The 20,287-nt window shown below is 35.8% G+C and overlaps 1 protein-coding gene across 1 annotated transcript in view; it reads right to left on the minus strand.

Annotated features, from left to right (window-relative positions):
• Window positions 1–20,287, minus strand: part of LRMDA (leucine rich melanocyte differentiation associated) — a 669,526-nt gene that overhangs the window by 257,336 nt on the left and 391,903 nt on the right. The window lies entirely within an intron of this gene.

Below are 20,287 nucleotides of genomic sequence, written 5' to 3' on the forward strand. Positions count from 1 at the left end.
GTATTTTGTCTCAAATTAGCCAGTAAATCACTATTGCAGAAACTATTAACAATCATAAAGCCTTTTGAGTTTTACAAGGTGTTCATAATGGGCCATTCTATATGATTTATATGAAAAACATGACTCAGCTCTTCAAATGCAACTAATCTGTATAAGCAGGGCTTGTTATGTGACCTCTTGTTATCTTTGAGATGATATGTAAAACTTAAAGGGTTCTGGCAATCTTTCTTAATAGTAGTCAGACAAATGCAGCAATAAAACAACACTCATGGAGTTTCTATTAAAAATCTGTTCACTTTTGATGAATGAGGCTTACACAAAAATGCTATATTTTAAATGGAACTTAAAGAGGTTTCAATACTAGATAAGATTAAATTCACCCACAAGTACTTTAAAGCAGGCATAAGCAATTATGACCACCAGCTACCTGGACCTGGGGATGTAGTTCTTCTAAAGATAAAATCTGTTAGCTAAACTGATAGCTATTTAATTACAATTAACTAAAGTCCCTGACTTTCATAAATGTGCATTAACTTGGTGTATTTCAAGTGTTGAAGTGGTCAGGAAACATAACATTTCCTTAACTGAATTGTGCTAAGAAGGTTTCAGAGAGGGCTTTCCTTCTGTGCAACTTCTCTGTAATGGAAATATTTGCATTATCTTGAATTTTCTTAACTGCACTCAAGATGATGTACTTTTCTGATCCTACAAGATAAATAAAACGGTTTACACTTCTAGCTTCCTCCCATCGAGTGAACACTTAGTCTTGTCTTTTCCATGTTTTTCTTGGGTTTTTACAACATTTTTCTAACATTGCTGCTCAAAGCAACCTATAGGCATGTTATTTTAAACAAAAAGGGATAATGGGCCTACTGTTCAGATTTTTCCAGTCACCTCCTCTCCACAGCTACAGCCTGTTTTCACTTCTCAAGAGCAGCTGCTGTAGTTCTAGTCCAGTCTACTCACTACCTAGCAAAGCACAGACCTAAGGTGACCAAAAAACAGCAGATCTCCTCTTTAGAAACTGAATCACTGTATTTTAGAGTCAGTTAAAAAAGAAAGAGAACTAAAGAAGAACCTGGAGATATGATTGTACTGAACAACCTTTAGAAGTGTTCAGAAAAATGAAATTAAGGTAAATAAAAGTCAAAATCCTACACTTGCTACTTCGAAACTTACTTCCTGTAATGACCTTAGTTAGAGAATCAGATACAAATGAAAAAGAGAAAAAAAGCCCAGTTAACAGAAGAAAACTCAAAGGAAATTAAGAGAGGAGTCAATTATAAAACTTGTAGTTAGTGGCTGCAGAATTCTCTGCAGAACATTCATTAAAGAAGTCAAACGTATGAAACTGAAAGTCCACAGCATTTATGTTCTTAGGGCTGCAAGAAGGACATAAACAGGGAAAAAGTTATTCTTGGAATTATAAACTTTTCTAAAACAGCCTACATTTCTTCTTGGGGGGTGGCAAAGGGGAGGCGCAGCAGAAGGCCAACTAACCAGAACTGCTGTGACTGCAAAGAAATGTTTCAGTATTACTGCATTTTCTCTCTTTATAAAAGTACTTTGATCCTGCCTTTCTGACATCATCTTTAAGATTATTACAAATCCTACCATTTATATGAGAGTCAATCTGCCCTGCTTTGGGAAGCAAGGACAAGTAGAAAAAAATAGAAAGATCTGAATATCTTTGTTCCAAATACAACAAAAAAAAACAATGTGTGTGTGTTGGGAGTGGCTCTGAACTGAGGGACTGCATTCATCAACTCTTATTCAAGAGACAGAAATTCGAAGGAATGAAGATTCACATTGCAACAATTGTTTCTCAAAGCCTCTTCCTCAGAGCGACATAGAAGGAATTTGGGACCAACATGTTCTAGATACGGAGCAGGGGAAGAGAGCAAAGAGCAAGAACTGTTTTCTGGACTGTATAATCCTCAACTCGAGGGTGTACTTAAAATATTGCAATATGGTGGTTTCAGGAGCTACAACACTCTCATTTATCTTACTGCCAAGAGAACACTGTAAGATTTTGAAAACATACCAGAGATTCAGCAATAATAAATATATATATAACATCAAAGGAAATGGTTGTTTCAGAGGTCTGTGGTTGAATAGTTACTATAAATTGACATCCACACATGCAATGGCTGCTGTCCCTTCTGTGGCATATGTGACTGAACCGAAGTATACTTACCCTTTATATATGTCTGCAAGAATAACCATGAAGTTATGCTTCCGCTTGGGAGATTTGGCTCCAATGTTACCAGAGGTCTGTAACTATGCAACAATAAACTTTTTTTTTTTTTTTCTCTTTATCCTAAAAGCTAACAGTATTACAAGAAATTTTCAGCCTGCTAGCATTGTTGGATCAGTAGCAGACCAACAGTTCTCATTATCACTACCCTTGATATTGGTTCACTCCACTTCTACTGTGTGCAAGTTGTCTGTGGCAAATATTCATTAATTTATAGATATCTTCATAAGTCAACTATGAATCACAATATACTTCTGTATTAATGCTATAAAATCAGTAATAGTATGTATTTGAGAAGGAAAAAGAAAACACAGTATTAGCTGCCATACAATCTCAGACCAGCATTGCTCCATTAGGTATGGGAGTCAAGAAAGCAGAGCTGGCTGTTGATGACCTCGTCGAGGGCTTGCACACACGAGAAGCAGCTTCGACACTAACAGACATGCTAATCTGCCTCAAATCAAATAGGCAATTAGTCTCCTACTTCCATGAATTCTGAGGCAAGAATAATTTGATAGTTAGACATTAATAAACATATCTCATGGATCTTACCACTATTTGAGATAAAGAAGCGCTCTTTTACTATCTTTTTAATGTTATTAAACAAACTCATATCTGGTTAAATGGGCTTAATGAGTGCTAATCTTAGCTTAAAGTATTCTAATGGATTGACTCTTTCTCAGTAGCACTGTATAAATATTTATAAAGATTTCATATGAAGAACAGACCTTATACAGGGCTTTAAAAGACTTCTCAACATATTCAGAATCTGGAGAAGGAAGGGATTTTGTAAAGACAATGAAGCCCTTAGATCTCAAAAAAAAAAAACCCTCTTAAATCCTGGAGAGTTGGTAATAGCTCACAAACGTGTCTGAATCTGCACACAGGATTTGCATCAGGGCAATGCTACCAGCCTTCCAATAGTGATATCTTAGAGTTGGAGGTTTCCTTATAAGATTTTCTTTTTACTTGGCCCATCTGCTGTTCATGATAGACAGCTTTTTTACACCCCTAACAAAGGAAAAAGTGATTATGCTATATTTCTGACCTGTTTCTAAGTGGTGAAGAACCAGCACTGAAAGTCTACATGAAAGTCAAACATACATTCCATTCTCCCTTAAAAAAAAAAAAAAAGTCTTCTCCAATACAAAATACATCAGAAAAGTAAGGATTTCTATGAACAGTGCAGAAGAGAAAGCATGAAATCCTGTCTCCACTGATAATGCAGATTGTTTCTAGACACTGTACTACAGATAGGATTTTACTACTAATACAAATGGGTGGCCTTTCAGCCTGCGCTCAGAAGTTCAGCCACACGATAAATACATGATTATTTTTATACCCACTACAGCAAGTTTCTACCAGTTAAAACTATTCCACCACACCAATATTATAGATGAGAAAATGATACACCAGCAATTTTAGCTCTTCTCCATCTTGAGATCAAATAGCTACCAATTTCAACTTACATGGCATATTAGTATTTCATTAATCTATTTCTTTAAGAGAGCATATGAAAGAATAACATTTTCTGCCACATAGAACAGACACATCATGTATCCAGCTAAGCACTAGACCTGATAATGCAGTGTTTTCATCATTAGTATCAACACAGGGGTTGGAAGAAACTACCCTCATCCTCCATTAACTATAGTAAAGGCAAAATCTTCCGTTGAACATTTTCTCCACATATAAGCCAAAAAAGAGATACCTGTTTTTTCAAATTTGCAATAGCTGGTCTATCTACATTCAACATCTCAATATCCCCCGACTGGAAATAAACTTGAAATTAACTTCCATGAACTTTCTTTGGGATCACCAGATAGTCTACATTACAATGTCATTGCTTCCAGGCTGTAAAACTGCAAAAACTGCAAAATTAGGCATGTGCCTTGTTCTCCCAGACCACAGCAACCCTCATGTTAACTTCACTGTACCAGTATTACACAAGATTTATAGGGTTTGAATTAGTGCATTTTAGATTTAATGAGAGCTCCATAAATTTTTAGTAGTCCTACTATGACACTACCTCAGCCAATGATTGTTGGTTTTCCCTGCATTCTGGGCAGAAGGTAGAGGACCAGGCTATGAAGGACAAGATAACCATTGGCTCTGTATAAAGTAGTTTTTATAAGCCAAACCGTATTCCACTAGGGGTTTATCAAATCAAAAAATAGACTTCCCACTTGCCAAAATATGACCTCAAGAGGACAAACCAAGTAAGTTCTCTACCAACAACATATCTATTCATTTTGGCTTGGGGGTTAGGTGGAGCAGAGGCGGGGCGGGGGGGAAAGAGCACTTCACATAAACAACATTTCTTCAGAAGCTCTCTCCAGAGAAACTGGTAAACATATGGGGAGAGAAAAACACCCAAAAGCCATGCTGCTGCTGCCTTGAAATGAAGAAGTTGCCATGAAAAATAATATCTCTAGATTCAGGTTCAAAAATAAATCAGGAAAATAAAAACCTTTTTATTTTTTTTTTTCTTTCCTTTGCAACTATCAGTGGCCTGGCAGCAATGCTTCCCAGAAAGTTAGGTGTATCCTTTACTGAAAAACCACACACCATTCTGGCCTGGTACCTGAACTCAATTTAAAGACATTTTTCTATTCACAATCTGAATTATTTTCTCGCCTTGTAAGCTTTCTCCCCTATCAGAGATAAACAATAAAATCCAAATCACTGCTATCAGTAAATTACCTGTAGAACTGCTGCTGAAAATCTTGCCAGTGCAATATTTCTTTATATTTAGAAAGTAATTGTTTCATTGTTTTGAAACTAGAATCACATGTGCAGACATTTTAATGACTTCTGCTTTGGAAAGACTGCTTGACACGGCGCAGGTCTACGTTTGTTTCCACTGCTCACATTGACACAGCAGACTACTCCTTCAGAGCCTACTCAACAGGAGTAAAAGCAAATTCAAAGGTTTTCTTCATATGAAAGAAGAATTTTATGCCACAGATACAGTGCTTTTGCCTAGTCCTGTTATAGCATTTCATCTTTCAAAATTGCACACAACTTTGACTGATTATTTAGAAGTAAATAGCACTGTAGAGTCTTATTCAGACCATAAAGATATGAAAAATCATCACATAAGAGGAAGGGAAAAGGCTGGGGGACAATATACAAAAGCAACATAGTTATAAAGTTCAGCAGACCTGAGGCAATGGATTAATATTGCGGCCTGTTAGACATCCCTGCAACAATATGCAATAAAAAACAAAGCCACAAAACTCCAGCCAAAATGCATGCAAAGTGAGCAAAATCTCCAAGAACAGATCTAAGACCCAGCAACACAAATGTTTTGTGTTCAACAATCCAATGGACTTGACCTGTAGCTAACTGCAAAACATTTAAGTGACATCCTGTTTCAAACTCAGGAATGTTACTTTTCCACAGAACTATGTACTGTTTCTTCTACTTCATGTTCAATGGGCTTGACAAGAACAGCTAGAACAGGAACATTCATAGCTTCTATTACACTGTTCTTTTTCCTAGAGAGACTACTTCTCTGGTGTTAGTACCTCCACCTTTAACTTTAAAACAAACATTTAGTTCACATTTTCTGTCAGCAACTAATAATAACAATACAGTGACTGCTTACTCATACCTAAACATTTTACATTTGCAATCATTAGTGATTAAGTAGTATCCATACACCATGATAACACACGCTTCGGGGAAAATATAATAACAAAAGTGATACACAGAGCAGAACTGTTATTTTCATATAGATGCAAAACTTCACAGTGAGAATCACAAGCCGCAGTCTGGAGGCAAGATAATAGCAGGGGAAAAAAAACAGCAGAATGCAATAAAAGATGACCACAGTCCACACACTTATGTTAGAGTGGATCCACCTCCTTGTTTACAAGAATTACCGGTCACATTCACATAATACCATTGGAGCAGGATCTTGCTACCACAGCACGACTAGAGATAGTTCTGTATTATTTCAATAAAACATTTTTCTTCCTCATTCACATACTTGCTGTATGTATTCACACTAATAGTCTTTTTGATAAAAGCCTCCAGAAAATAATTAACATTAATAGCTGTTCTGCAGCTAAAGCTGCACAACTGGGTGGCAAAAATAAATGAGCCTTCCACAGCAACACTTAAGTCTTCAAAAGAATTATTTTTAAAAAAAAAAAAAAAAAAAAAAAAAAAGATTACAGTTTCAGTATTGCTTCTGGGGTAAAATGTATATTTGTGATAAATGTATCAAATCCCCTAAAAACTACATCCATTGAAACTTCATATTTAGGCTGATTTACTTTGCAAATCATAGAGACAGCACAGTTGTGTACAATCTTTAAACAAGTACAACCACAGAGAAATGCTGAGAGATTTAAGAGAAATAAAAGCATGATCAGCCAGCTTGTAATCTTCTTTTCTCTTATTCTCCTCCCTATAGCTGCATTAAATTGCCTGTTGAGAACAATAACATATTTGTGCTTTTATAGGTAGAATAATTTGTATTATGTAAAGATTTGGCTAACAGAGTAAAGATGCATTCACACTGAGCTGGATTACATGCTGTTAATAATTTTCTGGATGCTCTAGGGGACCCATAATTCTGGAGGACTACAGATTAGCATTTGAATATATGCCTTGTAATACATTTCAAAGCAGACTTTTTTAATATACTTTTTACCATTTTTCTAGAACCACACTAACTAGAAATCAAATAACTGAAAGCATTTTGGAGGAAAAAGTATACTGCAATCAAGTTTTTATTTCCTCCCTCCCCCCCCACCTTAAGAGTACACAGAAAATCTGTCTTTTTCCAACTCCCACAACATTTCCATAGCTTTCATTAGAATGTCAGACTACCTACAATATGTGATCACTACTGTTACATGCATGTTGAATAAAATGGGTAGCTCAGCAAGCAAACTACAATTTGTTGTTCTGAAGAAAAGCTCAAGCTATCTAGAAAGCTGGTTTTGCTGTGGACTAGCTTCTGTTTCAGAAAGTAATCTTAAAATATATTATTTTAATAACATTAATAAAATATTTCACATTGCAAAGAAATATACCTCAAAATATGCTAACGTTCTTTTGTTATTATGTATAAACTTCATCATGAGACCAAACTCCCATATTTCTCCTTTCACGAAACACTGAACTCTATTGGCCACCATTCGTTAAACATTGAAATCCTTTGAAAACTGTGTATATATTTTTGTAATTTCTGAATTACTTAGTACTTCAGAACAGTCCTAAAATATATGACTCTCTAATAAACATTATATTCTCAGACAAATTCAACTGGGAAGCATACTATAGAGTTTCTTATTTAGTAAATTACTTTTCTTAGCATTATATGGTTCACCTAAGCAAGTACACATTCACTGGACAAAATACACTTTTCATGACCTTTGGTCCTAAGTTCTAATTAGTTGTCTGGTCCCAATTGCTTACAGTGTAAACAAAGGCTGATAAACCTACATTGGCTGCATATATTTATTACATTACAACACAGCTGCCAACTGTCTAACCATTCTAATAAAAAACTTTTTTCTAAGGTTTATGTTTTATTGCATGTATGACTCCCTTATTGGTTAGCATTTTGGAGTTGTGGAAAAGGTTATGAATTTAGAAACTGACTGCATTCATATCATATTTAAAACTTAATGCTATTTTATTAAAGACATATGGGCCTCCAAAGTACACATATTAAATGTCATGTAAGAAAAGTAGCAGTTTAAATCACAGTCAAATTCATTTTTGACGTGACTCCTGAGGCTTCCCAAGATCTGAACTATTTCTTTGTAAATCTGGCAGTTTAACCACACTCATAAATCACTTTCAAAGCATATTATTTCTTAATTTTACTGCATTAGAGAGCATTTGGCCTACACAGTGAACTGTTTGTAACCGTTACGTGAACAAAGTTGTATATTTAGTCTTACAATGTGGGAAGAAACAAAAAAGTCTTAATTTCTCAATCCTGAATTTACTTCTTATTTTAACTCAAATAATACATTTCTTAATGAAACTTGCCAGAGAAAGACACGCAGGATAGCTGGCTGTATTGACGTAAGAAAAAGCTTCATCTCCTTCTGCTTCAAGCTCATAAATCAGAAACACAAAGGCAATTGTAATTTAATCATTAAGCAAATATCCCACAGGTTATTTTACAAGTAAGAATGCCTAAGGTTTTCAAGCCCCACCGAGGTTGAATGAGAAATGAATCATCAGTGGGACAACACACATGCATTTATTAGGTGACTTGATATAATGACATTTGATACATTAGAACTGAAGTATACCTTAAATTCACTTAAAAATTAAATGCATGTAACTTAAGGACAGATTCTCTGCCTGCTAAAGTCCCAGGAAACCTGAGCTCCAAAAAAGATCATTCACAGAACAAGAGTCAAAGCAATCCCATTTTTGAAACACGAATAAAATTTTCTTTATTTATCAAAGCTTCTAACAGGAGACCTAGTTACGATTTGTATGTTTTCCTATGAACAATTTATCCTTGGATGCTGTGGATAATGAAGATCAGTTAGGGCAACAATTTACTACAAAAGCTTTATACACTCACCAATTTCTTCAAACAGAACATCAGTCCTTAGTCACAAATGTTTTTAAGCTTTTTATCCACACAATGAACCCCTCATTTTCCCCTGAAACAAGGATGCATTACCAAAGTCACCAAATCTTCAATGGTTTCTGTTAGCTCCATCATCTGTAAGATGGGCAAAATGTTCTTCAATTGACGTTTTCAAGAGATTTAAAACATTGGTCTGTAAAGTGGACAGGAAAAATTTTAGAAAGAAAAAAAAGAAAATTCAAAGTTCAGAGAAATCACAATGTGATTTTAGTTGAAGATTTAAAGTTTTAAAGGGTGCTTGGATAAGGATAAGTTTGGGTATGCCTTTCACCTAGATCAATAAAGATTCCAAGTGTGGAAACTGCATTTGTATAAAGACTATTCCACTTCTCCTAAAATCAACTGAAAACCTGTTGCTGTGTTTCAAACTTGGTAATATTTTCAATGACCAGCCTTATTAGGCCAAGCTATAATTAGCACTGTGTTCTGCAACCAGGCACAGAATTCAATAAAATTATTCTCCCTGTATTTTAAACATGATGAGGTTAGCATCACCTTCAACTAACATTCAGGAACCGGAACCAGAATGTGTAAGTTCAATATGATTTTAAGGGGCCAGATGAAAGTGTGCTGCATCCTTTGACAAAGGGAGCAGTTTTAGAAACTAATTAGGCAAAAAAGTTCAGGATTTCTTACAAAATATCCCTTTGGCCTATACATTTCTGCTAAGGGTGGAGACAAGGGAAGAAATATTAGTTCTTCTCTGAAAACAAATGATTCTTTTTCCTGCAATAACTCAGAAACCAGCTACAAATGTTCCTAGGCATTAATAAAGAGCAAATGACTGATATGCTTGAGCTTTTGGAGGTGATCTCATCACTATCAGCTCTATGTGCCTCTTAGACCACACTGTGGCTGATGCTAGTGCAGGGAAGGATTATTATTATTATTCTAATGTTCTGGTGTTCTCGACCTGTCAATATTTTGCAGCACACAGTCTCACTTTTAGCACAACAGGAAAGACTGAATTCAGCTGCTTAAGCATTCTCCTACTGCTGTTTCAGCCATCCTACGGTATTCTGGGCCCAGCCTCCCATGGTGGCTCCAGAAAAGCTTACACCTCCCATAGATACTTACCTGCCACCCCTACAGGCATGTGCTGTATACTTTAGCATATCTGAAATGGCACTGGACTGCCATTTGTAGGCACTTGCATTGTTTCCAAAGTGATTAAAATATTAGCCAATACCAGGTACGTTCGTTTTGTGTCCCCTTTTGTTTCTGTCCTCTCATTTCATCCATCTAATTTGACAATGGCAACAGTGAAAAAAAATCTAGCATTCAATCCACAACAAGACGCTATATGATGTGCTTGCACCACGTTTTATATTATGAAGACATGGTCCTGTATCCCCCAATATAATTTAGGTCTTCACACCTGAACTTGTAACCTGTAGATCACTATAGACCGTTCTTTTTGGTGACAATCCCACCGATGTCAAAATAAAACACATAGAAGACAAATTCCACTTCTGTAGAATCAGGGAATACAGTGTTATCACAGACAGCATTAAGAATGTCATTCTGCAACCAGAACCATTTAGTTAACAGTAAGCAAACCCAAAGGATACTAGACGAATAAGAATTTGCAGAGAATGACATGTGGAAGGCACTCCGTTTATTATTTGTTCATTTACTTCTTTGGTCTGGATACAGAAACTTTACTACCACAAAGTTTTCAACTATATCATAACAGAAAGTTTCCTGGAAGATTTACATTAATGAGGGAAAGTAGTACTTCAAGGAAGAAAAGAAGAAAAAAGTATACAGCCATTGGAATCACAAAGATCTGGTAAAATGGTCCGAATACATACTTCCTGTCCAGCTTCCATGCTCCCTAAGAATCAAGGGAGAAGGAAAGAAGTCAAAAGGAATTAAAGAGGAAATTTACAGCAGAGAAATAGAAAAGTACCATGAAATACAGAAAAGTTACCCTGTAAACACTGGGGGAAGCTTTCAGTAATTTAGATACTCAGATTTACCAACAAGAGAAGAAACTACTGAAAAGCAGAAGAGTACACAAAGATTTAATGACAACTCTAATAATCTATATCATGTGACTTACAATTGTTCATTTAATGGATGTTCAACTAAGCAAATATTATCTAAAACTTTATAAACCTTTAGCTTTTTCTCTTCCTTCTTCAAAATATCAGTTATGTGACCATGTTTATCTCTAACAGCTGGTGACCTTTTGATTAGTCAGTGAAACAGTGAAGTCAGGTCTTAACAGAGCCTGCATATACACTGCAGAGCTTGCTGGGAAAATTACGTGGCATCCAATCCAATCACAGTCAAAACAAGCAATACATATAAACTCAGCCATAACAGTTCTTTCCAACTTTTGAGCCATGTGGTTCACTTTTACAAAACTAGAAGTGGAACCTTTGGTACTAGTAGTTTGCCACTGATATTTTTCTCTCAAAAATCAGCGACAAGAAGCTTTCAGAAAAAAAACAAACAAAAAACCCACACAAACAAACCCACACACACAAACCACGAATATTTTATAATTGGACCTTTGTTTCATGGCTAGGATTATATATTCTAACCATCACACTTAAGACTACTACTGTTTCAACGTGAATGACTGATCAACGTAAGTGAGAGTACATGAGGCATATATTGCCTAAAAGTCCAGGGAAATGGAACAAAAGGAAAAATTAAAAAAAAAAAAAAAATGGATGAAAGAATGAAAGAGAAAAAAGAGAAAAAAAAAATGAAAAAAATGAAAAAAAATTACCTACAGGAAAAAAAAATAGACATAAGCTAGCCCAGAGTTGCGCCACTGCCATATTAAATGCAATTTTTTTTTTATCAAATGCAATATATGAACTACTATGCTTAACAATGGTGTCATCCAATAATGAGATCCATTGCATCAGTTTTTCTGAATAGAGGAACTACAAAAGAGTGCGGTAAGCTCTGCTTGTACAGTAGCGGTGTTTCCATTTCCAAAAGAATAACAAAAAAAACCCTTAAAGGATAAAATTCTAGCAATATTGATCCATTGGGAATTTAAACCAATCACGATTTTTGCCCTATTGTCTGATATTACAGTATTACATTTTACTGAATGGCATATTGTTAAGTAGACTGAATAGGCTGACCACAAGACAAAAGCCAGACCATATGCTTGCAGAATCTAATAATTGAAGTTTCCACAGTTATGAACTCACAAATAGAAGAGGGGGTGGGGAAGCAAGCAGCAGTAATAAACAAGTTGTCATGCCTACTTCTTCAATTAAATTGATGTGTTAATGATATACAGTACCTATTGCCATTCATCAAAGAACCTCCAAGTGCTTACAAATATTAAATAAGTCTTACAAAGGGATCAATTTGCTCACTACTACTGAAAGACAGACATCCTTCAGGTGCAAAGTAGCAGCTGGTTAACTAGCACACTGCAACACTACATAACAGTTCAGGGCAGAAGGTGGAGAAGAATGCCTTAGTAAATTGAGACTGCGGAGAAATCCATGGAGGCAGAATGTAATTACCTGAATTGGAATCAGGCCAGGGCTTCAGGAGTAAGACCCCTTCCTATGTGAAAAGTGCATTGGGATCATTAATGGCTGAATGGACACTGGCTTTATGACAATTATACACTTTTTTTTTAAAGGAATAATTTTAGGAGAGAGACATCACCTTTTGCATTCTGCATCTTCAATAGCAATTGAATACTGAAATGCAGTCCACATAATTCCTTCCCAAATAACTAAATATATTTCACTTTTTCAAGAACTATCACCACAAGAACAAACAATGAACAGTCTTTCCCCCTACACTAACACTCATATGACCTACATGTGTGTATTCTTCCTTTTTGACAGCTGGAACTACAGCAGACTAAAAAAAGAGAACACAGCCCTTTGCTATTTCAGTTTGCAGCTTAGTTCCCACTGTTTAAACTTATGGCTTTTCTCTCATTTACTAACCAAGGTTCTTTCTCTCTAAACATGTGACCTGTCATACATGAAGACACAAAAAAAAAAAACAGCAAAAAAGCCCAAATCAACTTATTTTAAATGTCTTATCTTGCAGATTCAGCTATTGCATGTGAGCTTCTTACCTTCCAAGCTTTGTGTAGCTCAGATTCCCATGTTCAACTCTACTATCGCAACTGTCTTTGCTTCCTCTTTGGATACTGTCCCTGCTCTTTCCTCTGTTGGCTGCCTTTTATCCAGCCTGCCTTTCAGTTTGCTTTAATGCAGCTGCTCTTGCAGGCACTTTGAAGGCAACTGTTGACTGACTGGCCTCAGCAGACTGCTCCAGATCCTGTTACTAATTCCACCTTTTCCATGAGCAAGAGATTCTTCACATGATGCACAAATTCACAGCCAGATCAAATTTATTGCTAGGTTTCTTCACTAGGACAATATGCTATGTAGCAAGTGCAACACTGGCCTGCTACTGATCATATGCCAAGACAGTGGGATCTATTGCACAATGACTTGACTTGACTTGACAATCAAGTCTATGGCTCCCCTTTAGAGGCATATTTAATTTTATATATAATCAATGGAAAAGGAAAGGAAGCTATCACATATTGCTAATTACTGAATTATTTCATCTAAAGCTTACATATTAGGCAACACCCAAACTAGAATAACACTGCTTGTTGACCTGTATCTTTATATACTGTAACTGTATGTTCGCAATTGCATATATTCTCCACAGTATCACAGGTGTCTTCTGTAGAACTTCATTAGCCACTTGATGAACCATCAGCTTTCTGCTTATTAGTTGAGTTTCTAACTTTTCAGTCACACTCTTAAGCCCCTTATCACTTGCACAGCTACAATAGTCCAATTTCCCATTTTTAAAAATCTCATATCACTAATTTATCCTACAAGTACAATGAGGTGTGATAGCAGATTTTCTCTCTCAACATTGAATCTAGACATCTCCATATTTTGGATTGATTTTTTTGTTACTATAAAAATTGACAGCTGCTTCAGTGACCTTTTAAAATTCTTCTGAACAAAGCATTCTTGAATTTCTGGATATCACAGCCCAAATTCCATTTCTGGATTCACTGTGATTTGTGGTAAGTTCACACACACATCCACATACCAAACAGGCAGATATTATTGCAGCATGACTATCAAGGGGACATCACAGTATCACAGTATCACAGTATGTTTGGGATTGAAAGGGACCTCAAAAGATCATCTAGTCCAATCCCCCTGCTGGAGCAGGAACGCCTAGGTGAGGTCGCACAGGAACGTGTCCAGGCGGGTTTTGAATGTCTCCAGAGAGAAGGAGACTCCAAAACCCCCCTGGGCAGCCTGTTCCAGTGTCTGTCACCCTTACTGAGAAGAAGTTTTTTCTGAAATTTAAGTGGAACCTCTTGTGTTCCAGCTTGATCCCATTACCCCTTGTCCTATCATTGTTTGCCACAGAGAAGAGCCTTGCTCCATCCTCATGGCACTCACCCTTTATATATTTATAAACATTATATAAGGTCACACCTCACTCTCCTCTTCTCCAAACTAAAGAGACCCAGCTCCCTCAGCCTTTCTTCATAAGGGAGGTGCTCCACTCCCTTAATCATCTTGGTTGCCCTATGCTGGACTCTCTCCAGCAGTTCCCTGTCCTTCTTGAACTGAGGGGCCCAGAACTGGACACAATATTCCAGATGTGGTCTCACCAGGGCGGAGTAGAGGGGAAGGAGGACCTCTCTCGATCTACTAACCACCCCCCTTCTAATACACCCCAGGATGCCATTGGCCTTCCTGGCCACAAGGGCACAGTGCTGGCTCATGGTCATCCTGTTGTCCACCAGGACCCCCAGGTCCCTTTCCCCTACACTGCTCTCTAATATGTAATCTCCCAACCTATACTGGAACCTGGGGTTGTTCCTGCCCAGATGCAGGACTCTACACTTTCCCTTGTTAAATTTCATTAGGTTATTCCCCGCCCAACTCTCCAGCCTGTCCAGGTCTCGCTGGACGGCAGCACAGCCTTCTGGCGTGTCAGCCACTCCTCCCAGCTTAGTGTCATCAGCAAACTTGCTGATAGTACACTCTATTCCCTCGTCTAAACCGTTAATGAATATATTGAATAATACTGGCCCACATGACATACAGATATTCTCAGAGACAGAAAGGTAGAAAACACTATTTGATGTTTCAAGGATTCTTCTGGTCTTTTTTTCCTACTAATTGGGTAACACAAACATACAAGAATCTAAACTTCCAAATTAATTTAGAAAAAATAAGAAAATATGGATCAGTATACCATAAGGAATTGGAAAACGGAAAGAAAAATCGAAGGTCTCCAAAGCCTTGATCACTTGTTAATGTCTAAATTTCACAATGCTTTTGTTATTTCTTATTCTGCCACATCAATCATCATAACTATTCCCCTGCAGGCCAAGGAAAGGCTTAGCTCAAGATTCCATGCCCCATTTTTAGAAAATAAGCAAAATCCACCAGTTTAGAAAGAAAATATGCAAATGTTATTCACACACAATTATTTCATAAAAATTATATATAGGTATGTTTTTTTACATTTGTTTTGGATGACAGCATTTTTTTTGAGATAATGGGATTTTTTAAATGAAAATTTTTAAATTATTGAACTTAGCTCCATCAACTTAGTTCTAGCAAGTACGGCTCTTGTATCTGGCAGATCCTACTCAGCAATGTGTTCTTCTAAACTGCCAAAGTGTTCATACACAGAAATATAAATTATGGCATTTTTTTCAATTCTTCTTTATCCCTGATTTTGATGAGTCATTGGAGGATAATGAGCCAATCAGGTTAAGGACTCTTGCTTAAAATACTTAAACTTTCCAAAGAGCAAAATGGATACTTCAGTGTGCCAAATAGTAGCATGACCACTACGATGTCTTTGAAGTCAATATTACTTAATGCATCACAGTCTAGGTTGGACTATTAAATTCATTACATTGTTCTGTTTTAGTATATGAAACCTTGACATCTGGATGATAAGAAACCCTATTATGTAGAAGCTCTCCCAAAGAGGTATCTTCCTAGCTATCAGTTCATTGACACAATGATTCTTTACACTTTAAAGGCCCTTTGCTCAATATTCATTTCTAATACTGCAAGTTCATAAGCCAAGATCTCTAACCAATGGTGCTGGCAAAAGAAAATAATAAAAGAACAAACAACTGAGTAATGCAGATGTTCTGCAAAGGTTTATCTGTCACCTTTTATTTACTTCTTAAAATCGGCCCCATTTTCCTAATTTAGAGAGGGGTGAAAAGGTCCGTGTGATGCATTAGCAAAAATGCCTTGCCTAAATTCTTGGAAGCAGATAGGATATATCGATTTAAGAAAAATATGATTCTTGTTAAATAGTTAAGGGAAAAAAAAACCAAAACAACAACAAAAAAAACCCACCACCACCACCAACAACAACAACAAAAAAACACCACACAAAACAAAACACCACAACCTGAAATCAATTCTAATGCCTCATCTGATTTTAAGATAATTTGAAAAAGCATGTATCAGCATTAGTCAGTTTGATAAGAGCTTTTCCTATGAGCTTAAACACAAGAATACTGACTGTCATCTGAAAGCAACCCTATAGATTTTAGCTCACCTTATTTCTTAAGCTATACTGCCTAAATATTTACTCTTCCTATCACAATAAAAAAGTCTCCCTCTACCCTCCGAGTAACAGTGTGAACAAGAATAACATAAACTCATTACAAGAAACACAGATATTATATTAGACTTGCCTTTCTGTTTAAGTGTCTCCATCTTTGTTCTTTAAAGAAATGCTATGTCAGGTTTCATAATTATAATGGGATGAAAACAATGCATCTGAGGTGGAAAAACATTCAAAAACAACTACACTGCCATCTTTTGTTGTTGTACAATTTCCTTTATACCCAGTGGACAAGATGCTCCTGGTAAAGTTGCAAGAAAGCAGAAAAACTCCACATAATAATACATCACTTACTTGGAAGTATACTTATGGATACCCACTGATGATTTTGTCCTATAAGCTGCAAGACTGTTACACGTGACAAAATACATGCTGCTTGCTTTTGACACTATAAGTAAAACTGATTAAAACGTTAACCTTAAAAATGCAGTTAGCTAAAAAATAGTTGTTGGGCAGAGGGGTTGCAAAATACTGGGAAATAGATGTATTTTATAAAAACAAGTGCTTTGACCCAGTATTATGCAATTAAATTTATATTTAAAGAGACCTACGACAGTGTGTATCAATTCATAGGAACAAGCTTCAGACATAATAGTTATATATACACTTAATCATCTAGATTAAATGATCATTTATATAGACCTTTAAAATATGAAATTATAATGTGGTTTGATACATCACAATTTCATTTTGTTTATTTAAATCATATCCAACATAAAAATATGGGGTCTTAAAATGTATTATCAAATCACATTCTGATTTGCATCTCTAACTTTTAAACAGTTGGAAGTACAATTCATATACCTATAAACCAAAGAAGGGTACACTTTTAAATAATTATGTCAAGAAATGACAACTATACTCTTTGTAGAAGCAGGGATGAATAATTACAAAGCTGGGACATAATTAAGCAATTTTGACTGTCATATTCTTCAGCTGTCTTTCTGATGTGAAGTGCTGTCATGCCCAGAAACACACTTCACACTGGACAGGCATCTTCCACTTTGATCTACACTTATGCCAGTGACACAAGGTCATGGTCTGGTCATTAAACAAAGCTTCCTCATCTGGCTCAATGCCTCTTATCCAGCCAGACTTGCCCAATCTTTATTAAAATCAGGCATGATACAATGTTCAATATTTTGACAAAAGAAAACATAAACATCACAGAATAATGAAGTTTAGCTCCCTTACATAGTGAGATGGAACATTGCATTGTAACATTAAACTGTTTTCTAATAAATGACTGCATCTTTCCGTAAGACACTCATATCACAAACAGATGTATTTTAAACAAAGGATGAAATGAAGCAAAGCACAAGAAACTGCAGTGTTCTGTTAAAATAAAAAAAAAAAAAAAAGGAAAAAAGGAAGTAAAAGAATTTATACAAAATAAAATATTTATGGCTTAGTGATGACTGGTGATTGCTAGATACTTTTAAATTTGAGTATACAGAAGTTAGTCAGATGGAAATTCCTTGCTTTTATTCTCATTTTGTGTATTTTTTCTTGGTAGGGAATTATGCTCTCCCAAGTATTTCATGTCAAGACTAAAATGAAAACAACTCCCCACATCACAGCCTCTTTAGATCATCAGTCTGCTTTTTATGCTGAATAAGCCATACCATCTCCTGCTTATCATAATGGGAAAAAAAAAAAAAACACCTCACTTAGGAATTTTTTTTTTTTTCAGAAGAAGCAAGTCTGATGGGCTCACTGTTGTTACTACATTTGGCAGAACAACATTTCCATGTGGCATCCACCAACATAAATCCTAATCCCTTCAACTCCATTCCTGTCAAGCACAGGCTGACACAGCAGCTACTGCCTTGGGGAGGGGGTGTGGAAATTCTTAGGAAGTTCATGGTCAGCAGGGTCTTGTATCACTAGGTCAACTTCTTAAGGAGTTGATGACCAATACTGGATGTTCCGCCACCTTCCTCTTAGTTTGCATCAAGGTGTATCCTCCTCTAATTAGTTTCAGAAAGCTTTGAATATATTACAACTACCTGTTAAATTTGGCTGAAGCTGGTAAAAAATCTTAACTACTATAGGGGAGAGGAACTGATGAACAGACAGAAAGCACAAGATTCAGGTAACCTGAAGGTTGAAGAATGAAAAAACATTATGTATTCAAGGTATAACATATGATAGAATTTGAAAGTACAGTTATTGTGCACACCATTTTTGTGATATATAGAGGAATGTTGCTTGTTATGGTCTTCAAGTATAGCTATAAATAGCTATATACTTATATATCTGTAGCTTAAAACATATGCAGAGAGGACTCTATGAGTGTTCTCAGACAAAAACAGTTTGCATGCTTTTGTACTATGTGCAAGAATATCCTTGGAAACAAGCACAAATTCAAAAACATTTTAAGAGATATATAATATCTGTTCTGCATCCAATTTAATATTTATTTTAAATTAGCCAATTCTGTAATATGTATATAATATTGCATGATGAGGGTAATTTTGTCACACCTTAAGAAGCATTAATTCATGCCATGAAAAGCATTTACAATTTTACCATCAGCAATTTGTACCAAGCCTTTTACAAAGAAAAAAACCTTTAGTATGGCAATAACAACAGTAAATTTGAGCCTTCTGCAAATTTGCTGAAATAAATGTATGTTTTATCCTAAGACTTAGTGGGTAAATAATTCAAAACTATACAAAAGGCTCAATTACAGATAGAAAAGATAAAGATGATATCCCTACATTTGTGAAGTAATTTACCCTTAGCTATTGACTTTAAAAGAGGTTTCATCCAGAAAAGGAACCTCAAATTTAATAAACAGACAGGTTTTCTTCTTTTATCCTATTAAGTCGGTAAAAATTCAAAAAGAAGACCCTTAAATGAAAAATTATAATTGCTAATAAAATTAAAATAACACTTCACCAGATCCGAAATGGTATTAGACAAGAAGAATTATAAAAGAACACAGATATATGCTATATTTGGCACGTTTCAGTTGTTGCATTTGGCCAGATTCAGCAAAGATGGTTTGCTGTGAATAAGATACCCACAACAGCTTAGAAATAAATTATTTCACTTATTACATATAGAAGCTGAAATAACTAAAGGCATGAGTAAACAATATATCAAAGCTATGCTTGTATCAGAACTGTTAACATTTTAGTAGTTATAAATGAATCAGTCTGAATTAATTTGTTATGCACTGCAATTGTACTTGTGATAATGCATTTATCTAGCAACACTGTTATGCTACCAAACAGTGCATTTCCATAACTGCTATGTTATTATTCAGCATTATTGGAAATCTGCAATAAATTATTGATGGTACATTTTAGAGAACAAAACAGCAAACAGAAAGCAAATAGACTGAAAACTTGAGTGGAGTTTTAAGAAAGATCTGCAGCATTAAAACATTCTGAAGCTGAGACTGCTGTTATTGTGTGTTGATCAACAATGGAAAAAGAAGGTAAAGTGGAGAACTCACATGCACAGATTGTTTGCATCAGTAGTATGCAATATGTGCAGAGTTGATGCAAGTAGTATCAAATCTCAGATTACTGACACTGTCCCTCTGATGTTGTCAATACTTATTAGCAGGACACCACACCAAGGGACTTCATACAAAATTAGGATCAGCTGGTCCACTGAAAGCCAATAAACATCATAGGTGTGAGCTCTGTGATAGACGTTTTGTTTAACATACAAGGCAGGGGGACAACTTGTCAGAAAAATTGCATTCTTTCACAAAAGCACATCACACAGTT

This window comes from Streptopelia decaocto (genome assembly GCF_964273445.1).
Source record: "Streptopelia decaocto genome assembly, chromosome: 5".
NCBI lineage: Eukaryota > Metazoa > Chordata > Aves > Columbiformes > Columbidae > Streptopelia > Streptopelia decaocto.